Genomic DNA, 11,207 nt, shown 5'->3' with positions numbered 1-11,207 from the left:
ATTTATATTTCATATTATTATGTTAGTTTATATTATGATGTTATGATACTTAGTTTTATATTATGATGTTATAATAAAGTATTATATTGTGATATTATATTATAATACAAACTCCGTTTTAATCAGGGGTGAAAGCGAGACGGAAAATAGGAAAGGCTGGTAGTAAAACCATTTCAGTTATAGTTAGTTTTAGGGAGGAGTTTACTTATTCTTTTTTTTTAAATTATTCAACATTATCTATTTTATCTAGAACTTACTTTATTTAAAATAAATTGGGTGCCTAGACCGCGCAGCGGCCTCTAACCCATCCATCATGAAAATAATACAGTGTATATAGTCATTTTGAGTTATATGATAGTATGGTTACATAATAATATTGCCATGACTAGAAAGTACAACTAGATCGAAGGTTTACATGAATTGCAAAGAAAATTGAAAATAGCCATGATTAGATATGAAAACATGATATACAAACTTAATCTGTGATATTTACATTGATGATCAGTAGAAATTTGAAATTGAGTGTTTAATGTTGATGATAGCGTAAGTATATATAAAATCGGGAGACAAATTGATGAAAGCATAAATATTTATTTTATCTAGAAAATGAAGCAGTTTTATATGTATGCTAAAATTATAAAATAAATCTTGGTAGTTACAGATATTTTATTTTTCTCGAAAAAAATGCTAGAATGAAATATTTTTCGTACCAGTTTTTTCTCCGTTCCGTCTTGCTATATAGGGGCTTTCAGCGATGATTATAATTGATGAACGTCATACCTGCCAACTTTTAATCCCTTCCATTATTACTTTTCCCAGTGGTATTAAAATAGAATTAAAACTTCGATTTTAAGCAAACAAATACGTTGTATATGAACAAACTTAAGTTGACAACCATGATAGTAACGCATATTAATATATATGCTTAATTTTTGTAAGAATAGTGGTGATCAAAATCATATAAAAATTAAGTTTATAAAAGAAAAAATAGTATATATTTACTACCACTTTAAATATGAAAATAAAATCTTCCGCAAAATCCGGAAGAATTGGCAGGTATGCGGTTATAAGGATGCCACAGGCGACTAAAGATGTAAAAAGTAGAAGAAACTCTATTCAATTTATTTATTTATTACCGTCTTAATTATTTAATCGTAACTACCACTGTGTCTTACATTTTTAAGATATTATGATTTAAAAGAAAAATTGCAAACTAAAAAACGTTTTCTGAAAAAAGTTTAAATTTTAATTTTTTTAAACTAAATATCGAATTTTATTAGCCGCAAATTTTTGCCTTTATAGACACATGTAACCCTGTTCATGTGAAGAAAATATTGCTTATTAATAAGTAGTGGTAGTTTCGATGAGTATAATTTTTAACAAGTAATTATCAAAATAAAATGCTCTTACTGTCAATATCTTATCTTTAAAAGATAAGTAGCAGCCATGATTAAACTTGAAAATTTGAGATGCTGATATTATTTTAAGATTTTGAACTTCTGAAAAATTTTATCTAATTCCGTAAATTACGGTTGACAATGTTTTTTTGAGGAAGTATTTTGGGAATATTTCTTTTTAAAACTGTTTTTGAAATGTAATATTTTTCTTTCTTTCAGGAAAAAATATTTTTTAAGAAACAAAAAAAGAAATATACAAAATCCTATTACGTCTCCAATCTATCCCAATGATAGTAGACATACCAAATTACTTCCATAGCTAGAACTGCTGAGATTTACAACAAGACTGCAAATAATTTTTTTCTTGTACTGATAGCACGCTTATATGTCTGTTTTCCTTTTACTCGAGTAAGATGACTAGCTTAAAATTAATATTAGTTAGACCATACCTGCCAACTTTCACTCTTTCCGATAATGGATTTTCAGAGTGGTTGTAAAACAATAAGCGAAAAACAATTTGACTCACAAATATATTTATACTTTGATCCCGTTGAAATTCGCTTGCGCAATGATTATTATGCTTTCATATATTTATTGTAATTATTTATATGTAGTGGTGGTCAAACTTCATTATCATTATAATTCAAAAATTATATTAATTTTTGAATTATATTAATATATAATAGGTAATTATCATTATAATTCAAAAAGTTAATTGGAATAACCTGAGTATTGCTACCACTTTAAATATGATAATAAAATCTTCCGGAAAATCCGGAAGAGTTGGCAAGGATGAGTTTGACCAATTATTGTTCTCATAGAGGAAAAACAGCTTTAATTAAATGGTTTTATTACCAGGTGTATTTTCACCTTTCCGTCTTAAATACTGCCTTGATCAGTGGTTATATTTATATGACGCCCAGAGATGCCAACTTGCTCCGGACAGTAAATATATATTTTAAAGTGGCAGTTTATCAATTGTGATTCTTGGTTTAATAAATTCAACTTAATAGGTTTTTATCCACCACTGTTTCTAAATAATTCGTAGGCTTATATAATTTACCACTTTACAGTACTTATGTCATACTATACCTTTTTAAAAGCGAGCGAAAATAGTCAGATATTTGCAAAGTTTACTTCGTAGTTATTTACCGTTTTTTTAATTATTTTTGCGTGTCCGAAGCAGTTGGCATCTCTGCGACGCCTCATACCACAACTATCAGCATAAATAATAGTCTTAAATTCCAGCATCTATGGTCTACATCAACTATCCAAAGTATCAATAGTCTACGGCAACAAACACAATATCAATACTGACATACGTTACCACACGTTGACAATCGAACTACAACCATCCACAGTTTACAGCAAGTTGCTCTTATTATTTTCATTTTCTTTCAGTTACGCAAGCAAGGTGCTTGTCTCCCAGTAACAGCCACCCCATAGACTGTCTTCTATTTTAACTTTTTATCTTATTTCATGATGTATGGGATATGGGCCTTCTGCGTGGCCCAGGAGCCCAATTTTTTATAAAGAAAGAAAGAAGGGCAATTCCATGTGTGACGGAATGACATTTTGACTTGCAAAATAACAATTAATTGAAGTTTCTATGTATCTAATTTCAAATAAAAAAAAAAAATTTATGCATATCATTATTATTGGCATAATGCGCTTCATAAACTAAAAAAACAGGATTTTCTATCTTTTTTACTATTAATTTTACGAACTTTTTATTTGCGTGACAGAATGACATTTTGGCAACCAAGCTTTTGGCGTGCCGCTTAGAACTGGTAGTGTCTGTGAATTTTGCAGCTATTATTTTTCTGAACTATTTTATACTTTTAGTATAATGTGTAAGCAATGTAAAATGTGAATTTGGAAAATTAACCTCAGGTTGGCTAGCAGTTATTAGCATCTATTTGCTGTGACGGAATGACCGTGACGGAATGACAAAAAGTTTAGTAGAAGAAAGCCTTCATTTAAAAAATGTTTTATTAATATGTAAATGATAAACAGAATGTAACAGATAAACAGGATTAATATTTATGTAAGAATTAGTAAAAATTTCAACAGTTTGAAAATTAGGTTGTCTCTGAAGAGATTTTATATCTAACTTGCCAATGTCACATCTAATCTTCATTCTCAGGAAATTTATGCATTATTAAGACATGTGATGGAATGGCGTAAAAGAAGTTACTTTTATTTTATATATAAACTTAAAATGTTTAAATTTTGTTCTATGTGCATATTTTTATCAAAATATTGCAAAAGAAAGATACATTTCTTTTATTTTATAAGTATTTTTCAAGAAAATAATTTGAGCACAAATGCGAACAATTCACTTGTCAGCCATGTGATTACTTTAGAATGCTGCCAGATTCAAAAAATTTAAAATTATCAAAAATGAAACGGCAATATGTAGACTTTGGCTATTTTTGAACATATTTTTAAAATTAAAATATGCAATTCATAAAAAAAAAATTTCACTTAAAAGTTGACACTTCCGTGGAATTGCCCAGAAGACAGTTATATTTATAGATACCAACTAGTACAATTGCTTAGAAACTCTTTCTTATTAGCAGAAACATTTATATTTTAACTTTTTAATCTTAGTTTTAAAAGTTAATTCTTAAATTGCTTTACCTATCACGAAAAATTAATATTTGAGACATATTTTAAAAAATATATCAGACAATTATGCTTTTAAGTGTTGGTGTACTAGCTTTATTTTAGGAAATTTCTTAACACGTTAAATATTTTGAATTTCATCAAAAAATCTTTCCAAACGAACGTACAAGTTGGCAGATATATGAATTTTTCCTACCTTTCGTTACAAACCTGACTAGTGGCGTTGTCATCGTTACTGCACTTCAATTATCAAGCTTTTTCACTTTTCATTTGAGCAACCACTATAATAAATATGACTGTAATATTTATATAGTTAAAGAAAAAAATGGTTTGTACTTTTTAGACTGAAGTAATAAGACTACCGTATCCCTACACCACGAACTGTATCGATTATTTAAAAATATGGAGAGAAAATAATGGAACAGGTCCCCTGAATAGTTTGGTAAGTTAAAACTTTAGATCAATATTACATCTGTACAAATAAACTCATTTTATTCTACATGAGTTGGACAAAAATATGGAAACACTGCTATACCTAAGCCCCCTATAACTGAAAGCCTCCACACGGTTTTTTATGGGTAGTCCGATCAGACCACTATGAAGGATATCCACTTACCGAACGAGTCATTTAATACAGAATATAGTTAAAATAAGAAAGTGGTAGCAAATATGTGACTAAAAATTTATTTTATTTATGAATATTATTGGTTTGCCTTATTCACTTGTCGCCCACTACAGATTCAATTCTCAAATATATATGATAAATTTCTCTCAATTACTTTCAGAAAATGTTTTGGGTTCATGCGCACAACTGGTTCACTTTTTAAACAGTCTGCGCGGACTACTTATAAAAGACCGTGTGGAGGCTTCTTGATGCAAGAGCTGATGGCTATACTGACTTAATGTTAACACTCGTTTTTTAGCAGAAAATGTTATGGAAGAATTTACATGGCAAGACTGCTGGTACAACTTGAAAGATCATGCTTGAAGTTTTATAAAATTGTGTTTTACTAAACTAGCAAAATTTGCATACACTAAAATAAAGGTAGAAAGTTAACCGCATTTATTTATTTCTCAGTGCCACTATAGTTTTAAAATGATTCTTATATGAATATTTTTATGCGTTAATATAATTTAGAAATCGTTGGTATTAAAGCCATGAAAAAGTTATTAAATTCATCTCCTCATTTTGTTAGGTCGATTCAAATTTTGTCTAGGTAAAAATTACATCATTTATAAAAGCTTCAACTATGATCTTTCAAATTGTGCCAACAGTTTTGCCATGTAAAATCTTCCAAACCATTTGTTGCTAAAAAATATTGTTTACATAGAGTTAGAATGGAAGTGTTCCCATATTCTTGTTCAGCCCTTGTTTTTCAATGCGCATTTTTTTTAAACAATGTATAAAGGCGTTGTTACGGTATACTGATAAAATTCAAAGTAAATAAAGTAATAAAGTTCATCAGGTCGTATTAAATGTAAAAAGGGGTAAAATGATATTTTTATCACTTTTTCGTTCAAACTCGACAGTTTTAGTTCGAAAACTGATAACTGTGATATTTTCGAAATTGATAACTGTGATTGAGCAGAGACTGAGATGTTCGAAAACTGATAATTGTGCAAGAGCAGAGAATGCCAACTGATCTACTTTCTGTAAAAGATTTTGATAAACAACGAGGAATTAAACATTGCATTCTGCAAAATCTTGTCTCTTTCTGAAAGTGGATTGAAACCCTAACCAATGATTGGAACAAAATGGCATTTTAAATAATTTTTTATTTGCGCGTGGGAGCATAATAACTTTAAATCCTATTTACTTAGAAAAGAATACTAATTCTAAAAAAAAAGAGGAAGAAAAAAAAGCGAAGCACGTTGACATCGCTGTTAATGTGAATTGTTTCGATTTTTTTTTCTCCGAAACATATCTAAGAATTTAATAATTCTATTGTCTTTTATTCCGAAATATATAGAAATTTTTATATATCTGAAAAGATAGCGTCATTCCAGACTTGGAGTCTAATAAATTAAACTCCGTCAAATATTTTTAGAGCAAGGAATAAGTTAAACTTTCATCATGATTACAAGTTTTAAAAGAAAAGAAAACAATAATGGTTGGTTTAATTTATAAAGATGATTTCAGGGTAATATATTAAGACATTAAGATAAGGAAAAGTAGTTATGTTGGGGTCTCAAGTTTGTGCTCGCTAACCTGCTCAAATCCTATTATCTGAATGAGCAATTATATTATTGTAATTATAGTTACCTTAAGTGTATATTTGAGTAGATTTAGTGTACATCTTTATGAGTTATTCAATATTTTAATTATTACACCATCGTTGTTTCCAATTTTAGGATTGTATTGAAAACTGCAAATTAAATATCATTCAGTCGGAGGACAATTGCGTGGACAGATATATTTCTTATTCGCATACACACCGTATTTGCCCAGAATGTAAGTTTATTTTAATCTACATTCGTAATTAATGCAAAGCTGCCAACTGATCCACTTTTGGCGAAGATTTTATTAACCCCTTATGGCGCAGTACTGCCATTCTGGTGATACTTAATCCAAAATAATGTTACAAACCACCAGAGATGAAAAACTATTCGTTTATAAACGCTCGCCAATTTTTATCCACTAGTATTTTTTTTAAAAACGAAAAGAGAAAGCATTGTCTGAGGTCGCAGCTGCTATTGTATTGCCTGACTAAAATTTGAAACCGGAATTCGCTGTTCCGCAAAGAGTTAATACTAATTAAAATGCCTTATTCTCAAGTCATTATCATCATCGAAAGCTATCCGGGTGCTTGAAGCCGTTTACTGACCTTTTCCCATCCCCTTATTCTGAAGTTCATTCGTTCGTTACAGTGGAACTGGGCTTCTGAGGCTTTACGGCCCTTTTCCCATTCATCCTGAAATTAGACTAAGAAACATACATGATAAAGTTAAAGTTTGGGGAACAAAATGGAGTTCGTGAGAGAAATAAGAAAAAATGGCACTTTGCCATTATTAGGTAATAACAAAATTACAAGTAATTCAAAAGTACATGAAAAAAGGTAAAATTAAAGTACGATGGGAAAATAAACACTAATGCATATTTACAGTTAGGGAATACATACAAAAGGGGGCGAATTAAAGGAATGTGAGAATGTGTAAGTAAGTGTGGCTCTGTTAAAGTAGTACCCGGCCGTCCTGGTAATTATCACTCGTGCCGGGTTGCTCTCTACACTTAGATTACAGGGATTAGCTTACCCCTGATCAGATCCCAAGGGGTCCTTATTCTGAATTAAGAAGTGGAATTTTATGTATACGTTTAACTAATTTATACGTCATGATAGTGAAATCAACATAAATCGAATTTATAATGCAAAAAAGAAAATATTGCATTTTACCACCTTTACAACAATTTTCCTCTGAAACGAAGTTAGTTGGCAGCTCTGCTATCGTCCATGATAGATCGTTGTTTCCAAACATTTTACATTTAAATACCAAATTCAACTCTCGATAAGAATCAATTATAAAATTGTGGTCCAGTAATTATTCTGAAAAAAGGGATGTTTCTTCTGAATAAAGGATAAGCAAGATATTTTTAGAGCATAGTTAGGAAAAAGCTTTATGTTATTATAATTAATTCCTAATGTCAAACTGAGCGGGCTTCTCCCGAACACATCCTGGACTTTCCAGAGAGGACATATACTTATCCCCCCTTCTGGTTCTCGACTTTCTTAGTGTCAACGGTCTGATGGACCTTGTCTGACTTCGTCAGGCATTGAAGGATAAGCCACAACAGCAACTCTCCTTCGTACGCTTTTTGAGAGAAGTGACGATTTCAGGGGTGAAAGCGAGACGGAAAAGAAAATATGCTGGCAGTAAAACCATTTCAGTTATAGCTAGTTTCCGGGAGGAGTTTACTTATTCTTTTTTTTTCAAACTATTCATCAATACCTACTTAATCTTAGAAAAGAAGCAATTTTAAATATATATATATATATATATATATATATATATATATATATATATATATATATATATATATATATATATATATATATATATATATATATATATATATATATATATATATATACAGGGTCTTTATAATTAAAGTTCCACTTTGAAATGGCTATAAAATAAAACTACCCGACCAAATGTCATCAAACTTGGTAAATGTCTATAAGAGGTCATGGAATTTTAGTTCCCGCAACAAAAAAAAAAAAAAAAAAAAAAAAAATTCAGTAATTCACCACCAGCGGAGAATGGCGCTGTATGCAATAGTGTTAAGCAAATGTGAAATATGCAAATTTGTTTTACACGACTTTTACCGTAAATTTGACGTAAACCTTGCGGTGTCATTGGACCTCGGCGTTTTCCTCTTACAGTACGGAACTTTTGTAAAGCCCTCCGTTCATTGCTGTCGCATTCATAGTAACATTTCACGAGCAAAGCACGGTCTTGCATGGTAACAGACATTGTCGACTCAGAACACTGACAGCTCAGACAAGGCGCCTCACTTTTATAACTGCTAAGTCACATGACGTGTAAAACAAATTTGCATATTTCACATTTGTTTAACACTATTGCATTTCGTGCCATTCTCCGCTGGTGATGAATTTTTGATTTTTTTTTTGGGGGGGGGGGAACTAAAATCCCATGACCTTTAACCCTTTCGCGCCGACTGTCACAAATACGTGACAGCATAAGACCGTATCAATTAGGGTAAAAATATAAAACTGGTAATCAAAGTATTTCTTTAGTAGTTTATTTGTGGGCGGAGTTATAATTGTTTGATTTATTCAATTCACCATTACTTTGTTCAAAATAAAACTATTTAGTTATACTTTGAATTAACATTGATTATATATATGTTTAAACTAACAATAATTAAAGTAAAAGCAAAGTAAGTCTGTCAAATCAGCAACGACTACATTTAAGTTACCGTTTTTTATTTAAATACAACTTGATTCTGATTTTGCACGAATGCTTTTCTGAATCACCCGTCCCCAAGGGGTTAATAGACATTTACCAAGTTTGATGACATTTGGTCGGGTAGTTTTATTTTTATAGCCATTTCAAAATGAAACTTTAATTATAAAGACCCTGTGTATATATATATATATATATATATATATATATATATATATATATATATATATATATATATATATATATATATATATATATATATATATATATATATATATATATATATACTATAGTGAATGAAATGTCTTTGGTACCAGTTTTTTTTACTTTTTTCAAGGAAGAAAGCTTAAATATTCTCCAAGTAGGCAAATCAGGAACTGTTTTCTATGACATGCTTATAGTTTTAATGTCAGTAATTTTGAAACTATTATTTCGGGTTGCGTAGTTTATATAACAATTCTTATTAAAATTATAGCGGCACAACAAAAGGAATTTAACTTTGAACTTCATACCCTCATTTTGGTCGATGCAAGTGTTGCATGGTTAAAATTGACAATTCCTAAAAGCTTCACACATGATGTTTCAAACTCTGTCAGCAGTTTTGCCTTATGAAATCTTCAAAAACATTCTCTGTTAACACGTTCACGCCGGGGTTACCCACCGGTGGGTCACGCTAGATTGTTTCATCTTGGCAGCACACCGGTGTAAAAACTGGTAACAATAAATTTAATTTTTTAGTTTTTTTCGGGAATAATAAAAATCCATAACTACCAATTTTTTTAACGGATGCAATTTTTATATTTAATTGCTTCATCGCCGTGTTAAATTTCCTTACAGTGAATTGTTATTGTTGAGAATAGATTAACTCCTCCCGAATATTATCTAATATTGAAGTAGTTCTTCTACCAGTATTTTCTCAATTCCCGTACCAGTATTTTCACTTTTCCCGGCGTGTACGTGTTAAAAGAAAAACTGTTTACATGAGAGTTAGAAGTGTTTCCATATTTTTGTCCTACCTTAATACTTTGCCATGTATCCAACTTATGTATAACCCGTTTCATGATAGTCATTATTATTTTGAAAATAAATTTTGAATTAAATCAATTTTTAAAAAAAGTACATCATAAATCATGTTTTGAATATCATTTTTGAAGAATCCCCCATACAATCCTATATTTAATGTATTTTCAGGGAAAGAATCAACATCAGATGAAATGATTCAAAATTGCAGTGAACAATGTAATCTAGCATGTCGGTAATTACTATTAAATGTTATACATTTCTCGACTATCAAATCCATGAAATATACAGAGGGATGCCAACTGCTCCGCTTTCTGCAAAGGTTTTTATAACTTGTAGAACAAGGATAATTATTCCTACTCGTTAAAATTGTCACCACGAGATAACCGCTTGCTTGCGTTATTTGGAAAAACTGGGCACCTGGGCAAATCCTCCACACGGTTTTTTATAAGTAGTCCGATCAGACCACTATGAAGGATATCCACTTACCGAACGAGTCATTTAATACAGAATATAATGAAAATAAGAAAGTGGTAGCAAATACATGACTAAAAATTTATTTTATTTATGAATATAATTGGTTTGCCTTATTCACTTGTCGACCACTACAAATTCAATTCTCAAACATATATGATAAATTTCTCTCAATTACTTTCATAAAAGGTTTTGGGTTCATGCGCACAACTGGTTCACTTTTTAAACAGTCTGCGCGGACTACTTGTAAAAGACCGTGTGGAGGCTTCTTGATGTAGGAAGTGATGACCTGGGCCACCCAGCGGCCCCTCTCCCATACATCATGAAGATAAATACAATGAGGTAAAAACATTTTGAATTTAGCAACATTGGGGTAGCTATAAAAATCGAGATAACTGCAATAAAGTTACATTTTATATGACACTTTGAATTTGTGATATGTAGTGGTGGAAAAATTACTCAAAATGAAAAATACTAAACTAAATATAAATTAAATTTCTTTACCACTAGAAAATATTTTTTTTACTAAGTGGAGCAAATTGGCATCTCAGTATTCATACCTTTTTCAAGTTTGAATCCAACACCTTGAAGAGGGAAGACCTCTGCACCGGTCAATTTAGTAGTCCAACGTACTGAATATAAACAGCGCAGTGGATAGAGAAACAAAATATGTCACTTACGTTCGGGTGACTTAACTGCAAAGTGAAGAAAAAATACGAAATATGTCACTACGTTCGGACTACTAAAGGATCGGATTTATCGTTT

This window comes from Parasteatoda tepidariorum, chromosome 5 (assembly GCF_982258835.1).
Source record: "Parasteatoda tepidariorum strain Cologne lab strain chromosome 5, Ptep-v5.0, whole genome shotgun sequence".
Lineage (NCBI taxonomy): Eukaryota > Metazoa > Arthropoda > Arachnida > Araneae > Theridiidae > Parasteatoda > Parasteatoda tepidariorum.
Note: the sequence above shows the minus strand (reverse complement) of the source record.